At 40.4% G+C, this 21,873-nt stretch overlaps 1 protein-coding gene across 2 annotated transcripts in view; it reads left to right on the forward strand.

The window, feature by feature from the left end:
- LOC128699906 (zinc finger protein 84) overlaps window positions 1-21,873 on the forward strand; it is a 155,517-nt gene that overhangs the window by 36,986 nt on the left and 96,658 nt on the right. For both annotated transcript variants that reach the window (XR_011394268.1, XM_070102465.1), the window contains exons 2-3: window positions 19,666-20,027; window positions 20,480-20,536. The gene's annotated coding sequence lies outside the window, so the exon portion shown is untranslated. The remainder of the gene's footprint in view (window positions 1-19,665; window positions 20,028-20,479; window positions 20,537-21,873) is intronic.

Consider the following 21,873-nt stretch of genomic DNA (forward strand, 5'->3'; position numbering starts at 1 on the left):
AGTGGAAGTGTTGTTTTCATATATTAGTTTACAGGTTGTTTTTCTCCTAAGGTGAGAGAAAGATTGAGGAACACATTTTTTTTGTGATTATGGTAAGTGCTATGTGCATAGTTTACATTCAATTTGTGTTATTTTATGTGCCTGTGGGAAAACTTTGTCCACTGATACTGTAAGAGGGAAGCAAGTGTTTAAAGATAAAAACTATGTCAGAAGATGAGTCTTAAAACTTTTTAGGCTTCAGGGAAGAAGGTAATAATTCATCAGTAAACATGCCTGTTAACAGTGAACATGAGGGATCACCTACTCCAGGTGATATGGAAATGGAGAGAATGAGACTTAAATTAGCAGTGCTAGAGGCTGAAATGAAATTAATGAAAGCTAAGGAAGAAGAACATCAGAGGTTAGGAGGTTCAGAACAAGAGCCTGAGCAGTACTTTAACATAACTAAAGCTGCAAATTTTGTCCCTAAGTTTTCAGAGAGTGACTCAGATAGATATTTTTCTTTTTTTGAGAAGACTGCTCTGGAGCAAGGATGGCCCAAACAGAAGTGGGCTACCATAGTTTGCACACAACTTGTGGGTAAAGGATTCCAGAGAGTAGAGACTCTGGAGGGGCAAAAATTTTCTGATTATGATAAAATTAAAGAGGAAGTATTGCTTGCCTACCAAATGATACCTGAGAAATATAGACAAAAGTTCAGAAATCAAAAATTTCAGGATGGGCAGACCTTAACTGAGTTTGGGAATGAGAAACTGTTCCTTTTTAAGAAATGGGTTTGTTCTAAAGGAGTTAATAAAGACTATAACAAATTAGTAGGTCTGATGGTTCATGAGAAATTGTACAATACAATCCCTGTTGACCTCAGAGAATATTTGGAGGACAAAAACCCAGATAATCTTTCAGAAGCACTGGATCTAGGTGACCGATTCTTGGCTCGCAGGGAATTGGTAAGTAAAAACAGTCATGCTCTTTCTGAAAATTTCCCCACTCATTCTAAACCATATTCCAAGTCCTATGGTCATAAAGGTAAGTGGGACAAGAATTTTCAGGGACAAATGAAGGCTGAGGCACCCTCTAAAATAGAAGGAAAAGGTAAGTCAGCTGGAGCTCAAAGTTTACCTTGACAATCAGGTAATGTTTCAGGTCCTCAAGTAAACAGTACCAGTCCTACACCAAATGGTAAAAATACCTTTAAGAGTTTTATCTGTTGCTACTGTAACAAAACTGGACACACACAAAAGTTTTGCTGGTCAAGACGGAGAGATCAGGAAAGGGAGGAACCATCCCAGGGGACCCTAACTGCAGAGATACATCCAGTTGCCTGCTTTAGGTCTTCAAAGCAAGGTGAGGAGGAACCTTTGGATCTAGACCTCAGGATGTGTATATTTTCTAGTAGGTCCACAGTTGGCTTGCAAAAGGATGTAGGCAGAGTTGAGAACATATTGTCCTTGAGAGATGGATGTAGCACCTACTCCTTGCTATGTGCTGGAGTGCTGCCAGTGTCTAAGGATACCTATACTGGGGTAGATATATTGTTGAAGGGTATTACGGGTTCAACCATAAGGACACCTGTACACAAATTATGGGTAGAATCTGCATACCAAGTTGGCTATCTCCCTGTAGGTATCTCAGATGAAATTCCCTTCGAAGGGGGTCAACCTCTTATTAGGGAATAATGTTATGGGCCTGTTAGACAGTGAGGAACAACTAGTTTGGGGGAAACCAAGTCCCAAACGTTGGGAGGAAAAGGCTAGGAAAACCCTGTCAGACCTTCTCCCTGATGGTTCCACCATGAGAAGTATGGCTCATGATCATGCTATCAATAGTCTTCATATTTCTCATGAGGATGGTGAGGGCTTAAGTCTTGAAACTCTGTTTTCTGATGTTGAACTGCAGTCAACTGAAGAAAAGGATGTTCCAGCCAGAGCTGAGCATGACGGGAGAATGAATCAGTTAAGTAGTGTGAGAGAGGCTGCACCTATTAGGGTGCAATTAATTTCTGTGCAGGAAAATGTCACTCTTAAGCTTATCAGAGCCTCAGCTGTTGCTGAGGAAGAGATTTTACAGTTAAATAAGTGTTTTCATTTCAGGGAGGAAACTCTTACAAAGAATTCACCTCTATTTGCAGTATCGATGGAAGGAGAACAAGGGTTTTGTCCCCAGGTTGTGATGTCCAAGGTTTCCAGGCATTTCTTCTGGTCTCAGCTGTGGGAGACTGTCAGAGAGTATATTGAGACCTATCATGTCTCAATTTATAGGGAGACCTAATCAAAGTATCAAACCTGTTCCCCTTCAGTCTATTTCAGAACCAGGTGAACCCTTCAGCAAGCTTGTAGTAGATGTACTTGGTCCATTCCCAAGGACCAAACTGGGAAATGATTTACTCACAATTATTTGCTCCACTACCAGGTACCTGGAAGCAGTCCCTCTGCATAAGATAACAGATCATGTAGTCTTAAGGGCTTTGATGAAGTTCGTTTTTTATGTTGGTTTTCCTCAAGAGGTGCAAAAAGACTAAGGGCCTAACTTTACCTCAAAGTCTTTTAGAAATGTTTTAAAGGGATTAAAAGTAGAACCTCAGTTTTCAACTGCCTATCACCCTCCATCTCAAGGGGAAATAGAGAAATTACATCAAACCCTCAAGACAATGATGCAAGCCTATGGTGTAGACAATACTAACAACTGGGATGAGAGGATTTCTTTCTTTGTATTTACTGAGTGGGGAAGCACTCTGGAATCTCTGAGCTATTGGCTTTGGGAGGATAGTCATGCTCCCCCCTCAGAGCTTTTTCTCAGTTTCAGACACTGTTTGGCTTATATGAGGTGGATGGTACTTGTGAACGTGCCCATCAACCAGACCAGGATGATGATGTGGGATCATTATGTGGACCATAATGCTCTGGAGGGTGGAGAGAAAGTGATGATACTGGAACCAATTCATGTGAAAATCTGTATGGCAAGTTGCTCTGAGCTAAACATGTTGTGGGGGAAGTTCCCAGGGGTTAGATATAAAACCCACACACCTGAGCAGGAAGAAAATGAGTATAGTGTACACAGTAACCGGTTAAAGGTTTTGAAGTTATGTCAAAAATTCAGAGAGACCAGTGCTTTAATGGAATGTAAAGGGCTGCAAAACAATAATCTGTATGAAATACCAAAAGTGTATTTAAGAAATAACGTGTGTAAAAGATTTTGGGAAATGCATGCTTGGTTTTAATGAGAAAAATGTTGGAGAGTTGACTCAGCCACCTTGGAACTTTATAAAAGTTTGGGATGTCAGTAATGGGGAAAAGTTGAAACTCCATGAAGAAATTGTTAAGGAAGCTGAGCCAATTCAACAATTTTTGTGTGGGAAAAATCTGTATGAAAAATTGGATATGGAGGAAGAAGTGAAATTCTTCCAACACCAGTTTGTAGTGCTTAGTGAGAGTCAGTGGGCATTCCCATGCTTCATGGTTCCCAAATTAGATGGCACCCTGGGCATAAACACTGACTACCACAAAGTATATTTAACAACTAAGGTTTACAGGATTAGAAAGATTGATACTTATGCACTAAAAGATGCAAACATTTTAAATAAACTAAAACATGGGGCAGGAAGATGTAATTTCCATGGCCTGTGTTCCAGTACCATTTTCATGTGTGTAATGCAAATTGTGTTCATTGCATGCTTAAAATTTATGTGTGAGATGGAACATAAAGGGGTTTGTGTAAATTTGATGTACACAACCTGGGTGCAAAGAGATGTCTTTGGTGTTTGCTTTTGTACTGCGAGAGGTTGCAGAATTGTTACTATCAATGAACAACCTTCTAAGTTTAAATGTCAACATTTTACCACAGGAAAGAAACTTTTCATTTTGGGGCTGGCTATTCAGCATTTGTATATGTCTCAGGATCTCTTCATCCTGTTCCTGTGTATGGTAACTAAAATCAGACTCTTAACCCTTTGAGGGTTTTGGTCGTACTAGTACATCTTACGCGTAGGGGTTTTCGACGTACTAGTATGCATAAATTCTAGCGGCCTCAAATCTCGCGCGAAAAGGCTGGTAGGCCTAGGTGTGAGAGAATGGGTCTCCGTGGTCGGTGTGCGCGGTAGAAAAAAAATCTGGGACCCAGTGGTGCATTGTGGGAATGCCCTCTTAGTAAACAATGTCCACCATGCCTCGCAGTAAGAAGGTCCTCACTCCTCGGCGAATTGGGACACTTTTGTTCCCCAGTGACAGTTGTAATAGTGATGGAAGTGCCAGTGAAGATGAGTTTTGTGGTTTTAGTGAGGTTTTGACCGAAACTAATGACCATAATATCGGTAATAGTGAGGAAAACCCAGACGACCCTCAGCCTTCCACCTCTGGTGCTGGGCCCTCTTGTTCACATTCAGTTGTTCCAGAACCGAAGAGGAAACTTCTATTTTCCCAAATCCCAGACTCAGATGAGAGCATGGGTGATGATAGTGATAGTGAATATGAACTACAAGCTCTTCAAACTAGTTCCAGTAGTGATAGTGAAGTGCAATATTCCCCAGTGAAGCGTCAGTATATACGACGATATATGCGCTCTGGTAGTGTGCCATATGTTATACCAAGGGGAAGGAGTGTATCTCGGAGTACATCCCGTGGCTGTACAACAGGAACAGACAGTGAAAATGCCGAAGATACTGTTGCAATTGGGATGGAAAATGTGCGTGGTGGTAGTGGTGCCGGCGGTGAGGCACCAGCAGTGGGCCATGCTGCCACCCATGCTGCCACCCACGCCGCTGCCTCAGCTGATCTAGAACAAAGGCCACCATCCCCCACTCACCCACCACACCAGCCTCCACAACCACAACCTCCACAACCACAACCTCCACAACCACAACCTCCACAACCACCTGTCATTGTCCAGTACCCACCAGCAGACCGCACCTGGGATTGGCAGGAAGCTGTGAATTTTGTTCCAAATCCCCACCAGTTTGATGACAGCCAAAGTGGAATACGGCCATCTTGTGCACTTGGGAACAATGCCACTGAACTGGAATGTTTCGAGTTATTCTTTGACGAACCACTGATGAAAAGTATTGTCATGGAAAGCAACACATACTACGAGTACACCATGGCAAACACATTACTTTCACCAAAATCACGTCTACACCAGTGGAAGGAGGCAACTGTGGCTGAGATGTATCTTTTCTTTGCCACAATAATGCTTATGCCACATGTGTATAAGCACAAAGTGAAATCATACTGGTCAACAGACCCCCTGATTGCAACACCAGGTTTCAGTGATATAATGCCAGTGAATCGATTTGTGCTAATGTTATGTATCCTTCACTTCTCAGATAAAACCAGGCCTGACAGAACTGACAGGTTATATAAGATTAGGAATGTGTTTGTGTATCTGAAACAGAAATTCAGTACGCATTTTTATCCTTTCAGGAAGCTTGTAATTGATGAGTCTGATTCTGTTCAAAGGAAGACTCTCTTTCAAGCAGTACATACCAAGCAAGAGGAAACGCTTTGGTATAAAGTTGTTTGTGCTTTGTGATTGTTACAGTGGTCTGGTATTGGATATTATTGTGTACACTGGAAGTTATACATTGCAAAATACCAGGAAGTTATTGGGCATCTCAGGTGATGTGGTTCGAACAATGATAGAACCATACCTTGGTAAGGGGCATATATTATATACAGATAACTGGTACACAAGCCCCTCACTCAGTGATTTTTTGCGAGTGAACATGACAGATGTGTGTGGCACAGTGCGTGCAAATCGGAAACATATGCCCAAGTTTGACGCTGGCACTCGTAGAGGTGAGGTGCAGGCGTTTGCTGCCAATGACATCATGGCATTTCGGTGGCATGACAAACGAGATGTCACACTGTTGTCATCAATTCACCCTAATGAAATGGCAGACAGTGGCAGGCAGCATAGAGAGAGAAATGAACCCATTCTAAAACCTGCAGCTGTGATTGATTACACCTTCAACATGCGTTCAGTGGACAAATGTGACATGCAGATTGGGTTTGCTGATTGTGTTCGCAAGAGTTATAAGTGGTACATCAAACTGTTTTTCCATCTTCTGGACATTTCCATGCTCAATGCTTATAATATGTATAAGATGAGCACCAGAAACAAACCACAGTACGGCGAATTCTGTTTGTCTGTCATCAGACAAATAGTATTCAAGTACCAAGGAACAGCACCTGCAATTGACCGCCCACTAAATTATCAACAACTACCTGCTCGTCTGAAGCATGGTGATCACTTCCTGGTAAAACTGCCTGCTACTGCTTTCAAGAAAAAGGCTCAGAAGAGGTGTTACGTCTGTGCACATACAAAAAAACGCACACAACAACGCAGAGACACTCGTTTTATGTGTGAGGAGTGTAAAACTCCATTGTGCATGACACCATGTTTCAAAGACTTCCACAGGCTGCAGAACTTCTAGAAACATTCCCTGTGACTGTATATGTGTATATGAAATATAGAAAAATAGTAATAAACAACATTTCATATCGTTTGTGTAAATATTTTCTGTAAACAAAATAATGACAACAGTGTTTACGCCCTTATTGTGTAGTATTGAAAAAGAAATAACTTACAAAATACTGATCATGTTGGCCTCAGAGGCCATAAAAGTTACTCAGAAAAAGAAAAATTGAAAAATAATTGAAAATAGTACATAAAAAAGTAAATAGAAAAATACCGGGTGATGGCAGTCGGCGATGTTACCATATGTTGTTCAATTTTGGCAAATTTCACGCCTCCATATCTCGGTAAGTATTGACGTTAAATTTTTTTTGTTTAGCCTATAATGTTCAGGAAAAAAAAAACTATTTTTTCATAAGAAAAAATAATTTTTTTTTTTTTGAAATTTGGCCGACCCTGAGAACGAGTTTCGGAGAGGGCCTGTCGACCCTCAAAGGGTTAAAATGAGCTTTGTTCCTACAGCCTTTTAATTTGGAAGTTAAATATATAAAAGGCTCAGAGAATGTGGTTGCTGATGCTCTCTCTAGATGTTTCATGTCGATGCATGGTGCGTACTTTGTACATAGTGTTTGTCATGTGCTGACCTTGTTGTTTTTGCAGTGGTAAACTCTCGGCAAACCTGAGTATTCCCTACCAGCCATCCAACTGTGAAGGGGTCGAGTTGGAGCCAAAAGTGTGATGAGGGTCAGTGTATATGTAAATGTGAGTTGAGGCAGTGGTTGACAACCTTCGGTAACATGAGACGTTCAGGAAGGTATGTGATATGTTGTGTCTTGGTGTGCTCTATATACAAAATGGCCCGACGATTTGCCTTTGTGGTCCCTTGGACCCCTCCATGTTCTATGTCAGCCTCCTCTTCATAAGTTTGGAGGATCTGTGTGGAGTGGGACCTCGGAAGATGGGCTTGAGTGCCTGACCATGTTAAGGATTGTGAGTGTTGACTGGAAGTCTCACTGTTTGGTTCAGCCACCAAGTGAGAGACACCTTGACATGTTTTGTGAAGTTTCCTGCCTGGTGTATACCTGACTGCTTTGGGTTTGGCTCTACTCTTGTCTTCTGATCAGGAAGATGCCACCCTGGAGTACCAGTTGCTTGCTGAATTACCACAGCAGAGGCACAGGCGTGTTGGTGCAGGCTTTTACAGTGGGCATTGTGTGCAATTCTTGCTTTGTAATGTGTATTGCTTTAAAAGCCATTAAAATAGTTACACCCTTGAGTATATGGGTATGGTTAAAATGCTTTTCTAAAAAAAAAAATTCTGCAATCTGTTGTAAATAACAGTACAGTGAAGAGTAGTTATGGTGCTGGGAAATATGTAACATTTCTAGTAGTCTTGCTTACCGCCTTCAGACTTAAGCAATATACTTTTTACTAGCCGTATCCTGAGGGACACGGCTAGCTTTTGTGAGACTTCGTCTGGAGGTGGGGGTGTTATGGGGCTATAGGACCCAACATGTATTTATAAGTAACAGTTACTCTGGAATACCTAATTATATTGAATTGATGGGGACTCAGTTCTAAATGTCATAAGGGCAGATCACTCTTATGACTGAGAGGCAGCTGGGTCAAGCCTATTTTTCTCAATATAATAGGTTATACTATAGACACACAAACACACAATTTAAATAAGTAGTTATAAAGTTGTAATTCTTTTTGTAAAAGTAAAATTAAGGTGTGGTAGAAGTGTGGTAACTGGAGAATTGTGCTTGGCAACAGTCTTTTGTTGGTGTGGGAGGAGCTTAGCTAGGCTCCTCCCTCATATTCTCTCTCTCTCCCTCATATTCTCTCTCTCTCTCTCTCTCTCTCTCTCTCTCTCTCTCTCTCTCTCTCTCTCTCTCTCTCTCTCTCTTTTTTTTTTTTTTTTTTTTTTTTTTTTTTTTTTTTTTTTTTTTTTTTTTTTTTACACAAGGTTTGACAAGGTTAAGGATCCCTAGCTTTATTGACAAGCTATTTACAGCTTAATTAAGGATTCCTAACTTTATTGGCAAGCTAAGAGCTGTTACCTACATCAGCTCATTTGAAAGCATTTTTATTGTTATGAGACATACAAGTAGGAAACAGGATGAAGTTGGAGCCATCTGTGGGCCAGCATTTTCATTTGATCAGCTGTCTTTATCTCGTTGACATCATTATCCTGTACGAATGTGTTCCATACTCGAGTCATCCTGGGTATGTATGATCTCAGATGGAGTGATGTTCTGGAGAAGGGTACAGCCAGAGTGAAGTTGCTGCTTTCTGCCCGTCTTGTGGCACAAAAGCTTGTTTCACGCTGTCCTCGAAGTGGATCCAAGTGTGGTATTTTGACAATATTGGCCTTGTACATAACAGTAAGGCCACCCACATCCCTCCTATGTTGAAGGCTCTGCTGAAATGACAGATCTATCCAGGATGGGTCCAGGCGAGAGATGAGACGTCTTGCTCTGTTCTCTACTCTGTCAAGCAGTCGCAGATGAGAGGGGGGGCAGGCAAACCAAGAAAGTGGAGCATATGCAAGGTGCGAGCGTACTTGTGCTTCATACAGGATCTTGCAACCCCTACTGTCAAGCAGATGGGAGATACAGCGAAGTGCTGTAAGCTTCCTGGCCGCCTTGTTTGCAAGATTTACAACACGGTTCTTCATGGTTAGTTTGGAGTCAAATTTCACCCCAAGGATATCAACTTCTTCTCCAGGTGCCAACATCCTCCCATTCATCCTTACTACTGCACCAGCATTACCATCATGGTGCCTAGAGACGATCATCATTTTTGTTTTCTCAGGTGCAAATGTTACTTGCCATCTATTTCCCCAAGCTGATATAGCTCTCAGCTGGTGATTGATGTAGCTTAGAGCAGCTGGCATTTCTTCTCTTGGATAAGTGAATGTCAGTGTACAGTCATCTGCATATGCGTGTGATTCTGGGATGAGATGAAGAAGGTCGTTGAAGTAGACATTCCATAACAATGGACCCAGCACGCTACCTTGTGGAACACAAGGATGTCTTGCTGATTCCGTTCCATTGAGAACTACACTTAGAGATCTACAATGAAGGTAATCACTGAGGAGACATAGCGTAGAGCCTGCAATTCCCAGTGCTTGAAGTTTTGCTAAGAGGCCCTGGTGCCACACCCGGTCGAAAGCGCCAGCAATGTCCAGTGCTATCACACAGCTGACTTTGGATTCATCCAGTGACTGGTGCCACTTAGTGGAGAGGTTTAACAACAGATCAGCAGCAGAGTAACCTTTCCTGAAGCCATATTGACGATCACAAAGTAGTGAGTGGTAGTCAAAAAACTCTGTCATTTGTCTTGAGATTATTGTCTCAAGGATCTTACCAGTGATTGACAGGAGTGACACTGGTCTGTAGTTGCTGATTTCTGCTCTGCTCTTCTTTTTGTGAACAGGGACTACATTTGCCTCTTTCCATAGAGAGGGCCATTTACACTGTACTAGGCAGTGCTGAAAGATGCGAGTTAGAGGTGCTGCTAGCTGGTCTGCACATCTTCTCAACAATCTTGGGCTCAACTTGTCTGGGCCCACAGCCTTTTCTTGGTCAAGCGATTTAAGTAGGAAATGCACCTCCTCCTGCCTTATTGTCACCACTGACAGTTTTGACACAGTTCTTGCAGCTAGCCAAGGAGGGTCCCTTGCTGGATCAGGAACTTGCATTTTGGTAGCAAAGTGTTCAGCAAAGAGGTCCGCCTTCTCTTGACTACTAGTAGAGGTGGTCCCATCCTGTCGATTTAGAGGTGGAATAAGTTTATCAGGCAAATAACCTTGTCTGTCCTTGACCAGGGACCACCAGGTTTTGGAGCCTACCCTACCTGATGCTAACTTTCTTTTAGTGTCCACCTCCCATTTAGCAATGGCCCACTTTTGAACATCACCCATATGCCTACAGTCTTGCATGTGCAAGTTCCTGTTATAGGTGGTAGGATGTCTCTTATACCTTCGCCATGCTTTGTACTTAGCAGTAGCAGCCTCTCTACAACGAAAGCCAAACCAAGGCTGATCTGTAGGCTTCGTCACATATTGCCGGTGAGGAATGTGTTCTTGTTGTAAATTAAGGATGTGTCCAGTGAAGGCTTTCACTTGGTTGTCAACATCCCCTTGGAGAAGAGCATTCCAGTCGGTGGTGGCGAGCTCAGGGCAAAGGGCTGGCCAATTACCTCTCTCTCTCTCTCTCTGTTGGTGGACTCCAAGCTGACAGGACCTCTGGGTCCTTCTTCTATTTCTTTTGGGTATTATGTGTGCTCCAGGGGTGAGTTTTTATAACTTAAGTTGTGGCCACCATACCCAGGGTGACTAAAGTGTGTCAAAACACTGGTTAGCCCAAAGATTAGTCATGAAGAGAGATGGGCAAAGTTGCTGAGATGCACCATGTGGGAGAACAGCTAAGGAGTGTGTAGATTTTTTTTTTTTTTAATATGTGAGGCCATAATTGTATATTCTGTACATATCTATTTAGAATACAGTTATATTTTTATAGTAGTAGTATAAATAACCTGTGAAGAGGGCTGGTTAAAGGATGAGAGACACTGAGGACGATCAGTCATAATGTAAGGATTACCCCTAGACAGATAAGGCCATTAAGTAAAAAGCTACCTCACACTAGAACATGTAGTGAGAACCTTATTATCAAAGTAATAAGGGACATACTAACATAACAGTATTGCTTTCCCTGATAATAATGTCCATCAGGGGTTCATCGAAGAATAACTGAAAGCATTCTAGTTCAGTGGCATTGTTCCCAAGTGCACATGATGGCTGTATTCCACTCTGTGTTTCATCAAAGTCATGGGGACTGGGATCAAACTTGTCACCTTGCTGCCAATCCCAGATACGGTCAGCTGGTGGGTTCTGGATATTGAAACGTGGTTGTGGTTGTGCAGGTTGTGGTTGTGGGAGTGTGGGGATGGGTGAGGCTGGTTGTGGTTGTGCAGAGTCAGCAGCGTTGGTAGTAGCGTGGCCCGCTGCTGGTGCCACATGACTCATGCCACCATCACTATAACCACCACCACCTGCTGCCTCACTCATCATTCATACCCACCGTAACAATATCGTCATCTTCACTATAAGTTCATGGTGTAGGGTCATGGGATGTGCTCCGAGATTTACTCCTTCCCCTTGGAACAGCATATGACACACTACCAAACTGCATGCTACGTTGTATATTCTGCCACTTCACTGGGGAATATTCACCCTCACTGTCGCAACTAGAACTGCTTTCAATAGCTTTGAAATCACTCACTTTCACTGCTCACATGTGAACGAGCCGGCCCAACACCAGGAGTGGAAGGTCGTGGGCCATCTGGGTTTTCATCACTAATTACGTTATCCTGGGCACTGTTTTCAGTCACACCCGCTTGAAAACCATGGAATTCACTTTCATTGACACTTCCATCACTGTTAGAGCTATCACTTGGGAAAAAAAGACCTATAGTCTGCCGAGGAGTGAGGTACTTATTACTGCGAGGCATGGTGAAAATGGACTACCAAGATGGCGTTCCCACACTGCACCACTGAGTATCAGATTTTTTCACAGGGTGCACACCCACCACTCAGACTCATTCTCTCTCATGTAGGCCTACCAGCCCTCTCCCACTTGATTTGAAGCCTCTAGAATTTATGCATATAGATACATCAAACTCGGTGGCTCGTAAGACGTATATATATGACCGAAACAGTCAAGGGGTTAATTTCAGTTTTGAAAATGACCTTTCGCAACTTGCGACTAAAAATGCGATTGTAAGCAGTAATCTGTATGAAACACACAGCAGCGGAAAGATATCCCTCCCATACTGCAGTAAAGACTCCAGAGCATCTTTAGGATCAGCTCGAAGGAGCATCACAATATCAGTAATTTCGTCATATAACCGAATGGCTGCCACATCATTATCATAATAATTTGCAAAGTCTGAACATTCCTTTTTTAATTTCTCTCTTGTTCATCTTCAATTACTACTGAATTCAAGTTCAGAAGAAGTGAAAATTGGTCACTGAGTCCTTGAAGACGGACACTGCGGTCTTCAATTTCTGTTTTTAAACGGTTCACAGTCTCTACCATTACTCTATTCATTTCATCTTATGCTGTCAGTCCACTATCTCTTGTAGACTGTCCAGGCATCATTATTCTCCTTGGTGATGAAACTGGGTACCAAAAATTTAATAAAGCTATAAACAGGAACTGTTGAATAGAGCTCAGTGGCGATCCTGCATTAGATTTGGTTTCCCTTGAAAATTCTCCTTCCAGCAGGTGTTGAAGGCTTGCAATAACATTGTGATACTCTTTGTGGTTTATTTGTTCAGTATCATGGCAGGAACTCCATCTTGTGTCACACTGTCTTTTCACAGTCCGAGTGACAAATGATTTTAACACTTCCCAACGAGAAGTAGATAAAAAAAAAATTAAGAGTTTTTCCAGAATGCCAAAAAATGTAACAACAGCAGGTTGCACCTCACACACACAGGCCAAATTGAGGCTGTGGTTCCTACTGTTCATAAACACAGCTTTTGGGTTATCTTCAAGAATTTTTTGTTGAACACCTCTTCTAACTCCAGCCATAACTGTTGTGCTATCATATGCTTGGCCATGACAGTCATTCATGGAAATTTTGTCTTCCAGTTTTTCCAGATTTTTTTTTTGCTAGGCTGACTGCATCTTTCTTGTTGACTAGAAAAAATCCCAGAAATATCTCCTTTATTTCTACTTTTTTGTTTTCATCAATATGAATGTAACGCAGAATTTCAGAAACCCGATTTTCATGGGCAATATCTGGAGTTGAATTCAGCATTATGCTGAAACATTTTGCATCCTTAATTTCGGAAACTATATTTTTCTTAACAGTTTCACCGAGAAGATCTATTATTTCGTATTGAATTCTGTTGGACAAGTAGGTGACACTTTTTGGTTTCTCTTCCCCTCTCTGCAAATGTTCTGCTAAGATTACATCATACTTAGCCAAAAGTCTGATTGTTGCTAGAAAGTTTCCTGCATTTTCACCAACTGTCTCCTCAGGTTCTGAAAACCTAGTTATTCCTTCTTCTTGATGTCCACGATAGGCCAGATCCTGTTTTGCCGAAAAGGCTATAACCTCGACAATCCGTTCAGTTATAGCTTTCCATTTTTTCTTTTCAGCAGACATTTGCTGTTGAAGTTCAGCATCTATCATAGTTGAATGATGGAGTTGAACTACGAGGCTCAGGTATTCCCTCATGTGTGCTCTATGAGAATGGCTTTTCTCATGGTCAGGTATTCGTTAAAGGAATAAAGGGCTAACCACTGCCTCTGTAGTGTGGTGAGCCTCCAAAAATTGATTTATCACTGCTTAACTTCAAAATCACTATCTTATTTCCCTCTAATTGGATACCCCCCCCCCCCCATTTGGATGCCCAGGACCACTGCCCCTTCGGCCTCTCCCTCTGCACGCCACTGAGTGAAGGGAGGGGGTAAAGGAGGTTTTGTGTACAAGGGGCTTAGATTTTCAGCAAGCTTGCATGACTGTTAGATAGGAGCACATTGAGACAATTGGTTTTTAGGACTTGACGTGCTGTTGGAGTATAAGCAAAGTAACATTTACAAAGGGATTCAGGGAAACCGGCAGGCCAGACTTAATTCCTGGAGATGGGAAGTACAGTGCCAGCACTTTCAAGGAGGGGTGTTAATGTTGCAGTTTTATAACTGTAGTGTAAGCATGCCTCTGGCAAGACAGTGATTGTGTGAATGATGAAAGTTTTTTTTTCGGCCCACCCTACCTTGGTGGAAAACGGCTGATGTGTTAATTATAAAAAATATGTAAAAATATGCTTTGTAAATTAACCCTTTCAGGGTCCGTCCCGTAGATCTACGGCTTTACGTTCAGGGTCCAAACCGTAGATCTACGTCATGACCTCAGCTCACTCTGATAAACTGTGAGTGGTACATTTGGGCCTAGATATGAGAGAATACATCTATGTGGTATGTGTGCACCACATAAAACAGATCCTGCAGCACATTGTGTATAATGAGAGAAAAAAACTGAAATCATGATTTTTCGATTAAAACAGCGACTTTGCAGTGTTTTTTCGTATGTTTTTTATAGTTGTATTTGCGATTTCTTGGTCTCATTTGATAGAATGGAAGACATATTACAGAAATAGAGATGATTTTGATTGGTTTTAGCACTGGAAATGGCTTGAAACTGAGCTCAAAGTAGTGGAAATGTTAAATTTTTGCCGATATTCAAGAGTAAACAAACGACCTCACACATCTAATACACGTCAGCTGGTGGGTCTAATATACATTTACAAATATGGTGATGATATTTATACAATTATTACAGTATTGCATAACAGTAAATCTTCTATTTTTTGGTGTGAATAAAAATTCATTATGTGAATAAAAAATCAAAATGGAATTTATTTGTAAAGCCTCAAAATGTAACTAATGAACAGAGGAAATGTTAGTTTAGTTCCAGGAATACCTACATTGTTTATTCTGGAGCCTATTTTGAAATTGGAATATTTTGAACTTTGTGTTAAATTGGCCAAATTAACAATTTCCGATCACTTTATTTTGTAGTTGAAACAGTTGACTTGGCGATTTCTTGTGCTCAATCGATAGAATAGAAGTAATACTAGTGAAATAGCTAAGAATTTGTTTGATTGGAATAATGTAATTGGCCTAAAATGGGAGTCAAAGTCGGCAAAATCGCCGATTTGTAAATATCGCTGACACATCAAAATTCGCGAGAGCATAATTTCGTCAATTTTCCACCAAATTTCGTACTTTTTGTTTTATTACCTTCACAAAAAGATTCTCTACGATTTTATTAAGAAAAAATAAAAAAAATTTTTTTGAAAATTCTTGGACACTGGGGCACCACTTCAGATTTGGACCTTGGACCCTGAAAGGGTTAAACATGCCCAGAATATCTAATACTGTTGAAATAACAAAAAAAGTCACTGTCAGTGGAATGCCTTCCATCTGAACAAAAGAAACTAATGGAAAAATAAATAAATAAAGAAACGACTAGGAAAAATAAGAATAATGACTTTTTAGGATTTTACTTAAAATTTAAACATAATAAAAAAAAATGGCCTTTGGTTCTTGTAGTCGGGCAGGAGTAGGTAAGGCCCTGGACAGATCTCTGATGTTAAAGATGTAGGTTATCCTGGGCGGATGGTAACAGTCCGATGTATTGGAATCTCCTCTACCACTTGGTTGGAGCACCACAAGTAGAACAGATAAAAGCCAGTAGTAGTCCAATAATGTTAATAAGTCCCATTAACAAATGTCTTGCTCCTTTATCTGGTGTCTACCCTGGATGACCATGCCAGGAACAGAGCTGGTAATAAGAAAAAATACACTGGTTACCAATGATCATGATAATATAACATTTAAGAATGGAAAAGAGTGATAAATGCCAAAATCATTACTGGTGACCAGCAAACAAAAGAAAGGAATAAACAGTAATACTCCTGGTAGATCACCCTACCTGATTAGGAGAAGAGTGGAGGTGAAGTGACTCTCCAAACCTCAACCCACACCAGGTAAGGTCAATACTTACCAAGAGTAGAAATTTAAACAAATCAGACACCAAGAACTAGTTTCGCCCCAGCCCGCCAGAGAGGGGGGGGGGGTGCATGGCGTAACACTCTAATGGTTCCTGGTTGCCTGAACAACTGTAACCCCACTCACGCCTACTTTTCCCTCACAATACCCCCTTCCAAAACTTATGGACGGAGTCAATAAGTAAATGAACAGAGGGAAAAGAACTATGTACAACCTCGGCTCAGCCAATCTGAAAAGTGGTTTTCAGAGCCAGAAATATATATAACTTTAAACTTATAGGGCTGAATAGCCAGAGCCCATCTCAAGAGTCTGCTATTTGACCCTTTGAAGTTCTCCAAGTACAGTGGACCCCCGCATAACGATCACCTCCGAATGCGACCAATTATGTAAGTGTATTTATGTAAGTGCGTTTGTACGTGTATGTTTGGGGGTCTGAAATGGACTAATCTACTTCACAATATTCCTTATGGGAACAAATTCGGTCAGTACTGGCACCTGAACATACTTCTGGAGTGAAAAAATATCGTTAACCGGGGGTCCACTGTACATCAGTGGCCTGTGATCTGTTTCACGCACAAAGGGTTTTCCATATAGGTAGTATTTGAATCTACTTATACTCCATACTAATGCGTAACATTCTTTCTCCACAGTGGAATATCTTTCTTCTCTGGGCAGAAGCTTCTTACTGGCGAAAGATACTGGGAAAGGAGTCTCCTCATAATATTGAAGCAGTACAGCCTTGAGTCCAGAATGGGAGGCATCTGTTTGGAGACAAAATATTTTATTAATATCGGGTAATTTTAGGACGGGGGTCGGAAAATATTCTTTTAACTTCTTCGAAGCTTTGGATGGCTTCATCAGAACAACTAAGAGGTTCCTTGACACCCTTCTTTAAATAGTTTGTAAGAACTGAAGTCAAACTACTTAAATTTGGTACAAAACTTCTATAGAAGTTTACAGATCCAAGGAAACTTCTTAATAACTTTTTGGTAGCAGGGAATTTACTTTCTAAAACAGCTTTAGTCTTATTAGGAAGTGGTGAGAAGTTGTTGTCAGAGATAATGAACCTGAGGTATTGCACCTTAGGATAGCCAAGAAAGCACTTCTGTGGTTTGACTGTAAGGCCATGAGTTCTTAGTCTTTTCAAAACGAGCGACAGTGTAATTAGATGGTCTTCCCAGACATGTGACATGATATAAATATTATCAAAATACACTGAGACATTCTTTAGATCAGAAAGAACTATTCTCATAAGCCTAATATACGTGGCACACGCGGTAACCAAGCCGAAAGGCATTGTGCGATGAGTAGGGAAAGCAGTGTATGGTTTCGAGTCTGGGTGTAATGGCACTTGATGGTATGCTTGTGAGATATTTAACTCAGAGAAGAATTTGCAGTCATGGAATTTATACAAGTCATGATCGATCACTGGCATGGGTTCTGCATCCCATTTAATGATAGTATTTAAATAACGAAAATCTTGTGCTAGTCTGTAAGAATTATCAGGTTTCTTAACCATAACAACTGGGGAACAGAAAGCTGATTTCGAAGGTTCTATGATATTTAAGTTAAATAGTTTGCCAACCTTATTATCAAAAGTTTTCCGTAAGTGAACGGGAACGGGGTAGATTTTCTGCCTTACTGGTTCATGATCTGACAATTCATTCTTGTGTACAACAGAGGTGGTAAGTCCTGGTATCTCTGTGAATACGTCAGAAAATGTATTTACTAAGGCACTTACTTGAGACTTTTGTTTATTTGATAGTTCGTTGTTGATGTTGACATCTGACTTCTTTGGTGAAGGATCATCCAATAAGATATCCAGTAGTTCCTTCGATTCTGTAAGGGACTCGTCATCTATAATACAAACTTTGCACTCGTACGAATCACCACTTGTAACCACGCTATAAGAAGTAGTATCTTCGTCAAAGGAGTTTAAACAAAGATTAACTTCCCTACGATGGTACCGTTTCAAAATATTGACGTGATACATTCTTTCCTTACCCTTGACATCCAAGATATAATCTACCTTATTACAGACTTTCACAACTTTATATGGTCCGCGCCAGGTAATTAGCAATTTGTTGGATTTGTCGGGTAGAAGAACTAAAACTTCATCACCAATATTAAACTTACGCTTGGAGCTTTTATGATCAAAATAAGTCTTGTAAGTTTCCATAGACATCTCTAGGTTTTTAACGACCAAATCGGCGGTTTCTTCAAATCTTTCCCTTAGATCTAAAAGAAACTGATAGCTGTTTTGAACCTCAGGTTTAATATCTTTGGACCAAAGTTTATTCAAGATAAAAAGTGGTCCACGAGCTTGTCCCCCATAAAGCAATTCAAAAGGGAAATAACCAAGGGAATCACTTGGAATCTCGCGCATTGCGAAAAGATCACATGGTAGAAATCTATGCCAATCCGTTGGTTTAAGAATACATAGTTTCTTTAATATTGACTTTAGGATGGCATGTTGTCGCTCCACTCTTCCATTACACATTGGATGGTAAGGTGTAGTAAAAAGAGGTTTAACACCCACAAGTTGATAAACCTGTTCCATTAAATCTGAAGTGAATTGTGCCCCTTTTCTATCTTAAATGTTATACTCACAACCAGTTGAACCATCAGGACAATGTTGCTTCAAGAGTCGGATCCTGGCAAGGTCGCCATTGTCAGTGGAACGCCTTCCATCTGAACAAAAGCAACTAATGGAAAAATAAATAAATAAAGAAACGACTAGGAAAAATAAGAATAAAAAAAATGATTTTTGAGGATTTTACTTAAAATTTAAATATAATAAAAAAAAAATGGCCTATGGTTCTTGTAGTCAGGCAGGAGTAGGTAAGGCCCTGGACAGATCTCTGATGTTAAAGATGTAGGTTATCCTGGGCGGATGGTAACAGTCCGATGTATTGGAATCTCCTCTACCACTTGGTTGGAGCACCACAAGTAGAACAGGTAAGGGCCAGTAGTAGTTCAATAATGTTAGTAAGTCCCATCAACAAATGTCTTGCTCCTTTATCTGGTGTCTATCCTGGATGACCATGCCAGGAACAGAGCTGGTAATAAGAAAAAATACACTGGTTACCAATGGTCATGATAATATAACATTTAAGAATGGAAAAGAGTGATAAATGCGAAAATCATTACTGGTGACCAGCAAACAAAGGAAAGGAATAAACAGTAATACTCCTGGTAGACCACCCTACCTGATTAGGAGAAGAGTGGAGGTGAAGTGACTCTCCAAACCTCAACCCACACCAGGTAAGGTCAATACTTACCAAGAGTAGAAATTTAAACAAATCAGACACCAAGAACTAGTTTCGCCTCAGCCCGCCAGAGAGAGGGGGGGTGCGCGGCATAACACTCTAATGGTTCCTGGTTGCCTGAACAACTGTAACCCCACTCACGCCTACTTTTCCCTCACAGGCACAATACCGTGACTGGAACAATACACAAATAACCAGCACATAAAAGAGAGAAGCTTACGATGATGTTTTGGTCCGACTTGGACCATTTACAAAGTCACACTGTGACTTCGTAAATGGTCCAAGTCGGACCAAAACATCGTTGTAAGCTTCTCTCTTTTATGTGCGGGTTATTTATGTACTGTTTAAATTTTAGTTCAAATTGTTTTGTAAAAAGATCTCATTTAACTTTTCTTTTACAGTTGGCGTTTGCAGTGTCAGTACTGTAGTAAACCTACCATGCTGACACCCAGTATCAGCACACTGAAGAAAGTGATGAAAGTGCTGAGATCAGCTAGTATCAGCACCAAGTTTAGTAAGGCATCCAACACTGTCTGAATTACCGAGTACAACTGTTATCAGCACCAAGTTTAATGAAGTATACTACACCATCTGAAATACTGAGTACAGCTGTCAGCACCTAGCTTTATGAAATATACTATACTGCCTGAAATACTGAGTACAACTACTGCCAGCATCAAGTTGAATGAAGCATACTATACTGTCTGAAATACTGAGTACAACTGTTGTCAGCAACAATTAACTTAATATAGGATAACATAAGGTTTGTTTATGGTATATTTAAAGTTATATGACCTTCACTAACACCCACTTAAACAACTTACACAGCCAGTTTCAGCATCCACTTAACTTACAGAACCTACCTCAGCACCCACTTAACTTACAGGACCTACCTCAGCACCCACTTACACAACCTACCTCAGCACCCACTTAACCTACCTCAGCACCCACTTACACAACCTGCCTCAGCACCCACTTACACAACCTGCCTCAGCACGCACTTACACAACCTTATTTATTTTAAAACTTATTAAAGTTAAAAGAGTTCACACATTACTGAAAGTTAATACATTATTTATTAAAATTTACAAAGAAAAAACATTGTACAGACCTCATTGTAAATATTTTATGACAATATTTTTTCTTTTAAATCTGTGTTAGTTACAAGAGTTCATATGAAAAGAATTTCCTATAAGTTGCCCAATATTTTTTCAGAAAAACCTTCGCTGTAGACCGTAATAAATGTGAGACAATATGGGGAAAGAGAGCACAGTAAGTATATTGTTTTGTGAAGTACAGTAAGTATATCGTTTTGCAAGTACAGTAAGTCTATTGTTATGTGAAGTACAGTAAGTCTGTTGTTATGTGAAGCACAGTAAGTCTATTGTTGTGTGAAGTGCATTAAGTGTATTGTTATGTGAAGTACATTAGTGCATAACTGACAAAAATTACTGATTTTTTTGTGTGTTAAAAATTTGAAATAAATCAGAGGCAACATGAAGGTAATGAAGAAACTCCATCAGTGTTCTGTTTGTAATAAAGTTTTTCCAAATAATTCTAAACTCTTGAGACATAATGTTACTCATACAGGAGAGAAGCCATATCATTGTTCAGTGTGTCTGAAAGACTTTGCTAGAAAATTCTCACTAATACAACATCAGAGAGTTCATACAGGAGATAAACCATTTCAGTGTTTACTGTGTCTGAAAGACTTTGCTACCAAAGCCTCACTAAATCAACATCAGGTAGTTCATACAGGAGAGAAACCATTTCAGTGTTTAGTGTGTTTGAAAGACTTTACTCATAAATCCTCACTGAAACAACATCAGAGACTTCATACAGGAGAGAAACCATTTCAGTGTTCAGTGTGTCTGAAAGCCTTTGCTAGAAAAACCTTACTAAATATACATGAGAGAATTCATTCAGGAGAGAAACCATTTCATTGTTCAGAATGTTTGAAAGACTTCACTGAGAAATCTGCACTAAAGAAACATCAGAGAGTTCATACAGGAGAGAAACCATTTCAGTGTTTAGTGTGTCTGAAAGCCTTTGTTAGAAAATCTATACTAGACAAACATAAGATAGTTCATACAGGAGAGAAGCCTTATCATTGTTCAGTGTGTCTGAAAGACTTTACTTATAAATCCTCACTAGACAAACATGAGAGAGTTCATACAGGGGAGAAGAACTATCAGTGCTCAGTGTGTTCACAACAATTTTCAGTAAAATGTTCTCTAGTGAGACACATGAAGACTCATACAGAAGAAACAACACATGAGTGTCCAGAGTGTCAGAAAGTATTTTCAAGTGACTCTCTTTTAGTTAAGCACATGACACTTCATAAAGAACATAAACCATACAAGTGTTCAAGGTGTCTGGAAAGTTTTTCCCATGAAACAAACTTAGTAAATCATATGATAACTCACATATGAGGGAGAGTACATAGCAATGTGAATGTTTTAAAAACTTCTTAAGAAAATCTCGTCTTATAAAACCTCAGGAAAGTGTTTTCATGTGTTTCCTAGTGGTCACCCGAGTGTACTGGGGTCATCTGACTCAGAGGTGCCACATGTGCTACTACATGGTATCTAAATTACAATCATGAGTAC

The sequence above is a fragment of the Cherax quadricarinatus genome, chromosome 81 (assembly GCF_038502225.1).
Source record: "Cherax quadricarinatus isolate ZL_2023a chromosome 81, ASM3850222v1, whole genome shotgun sequence".
NCBI lineage: Eukaryota > Metazoa > Arthropoda > Malacostraca > Decapoda > Parastacidae > Cherax > Cherax quadricarinatus.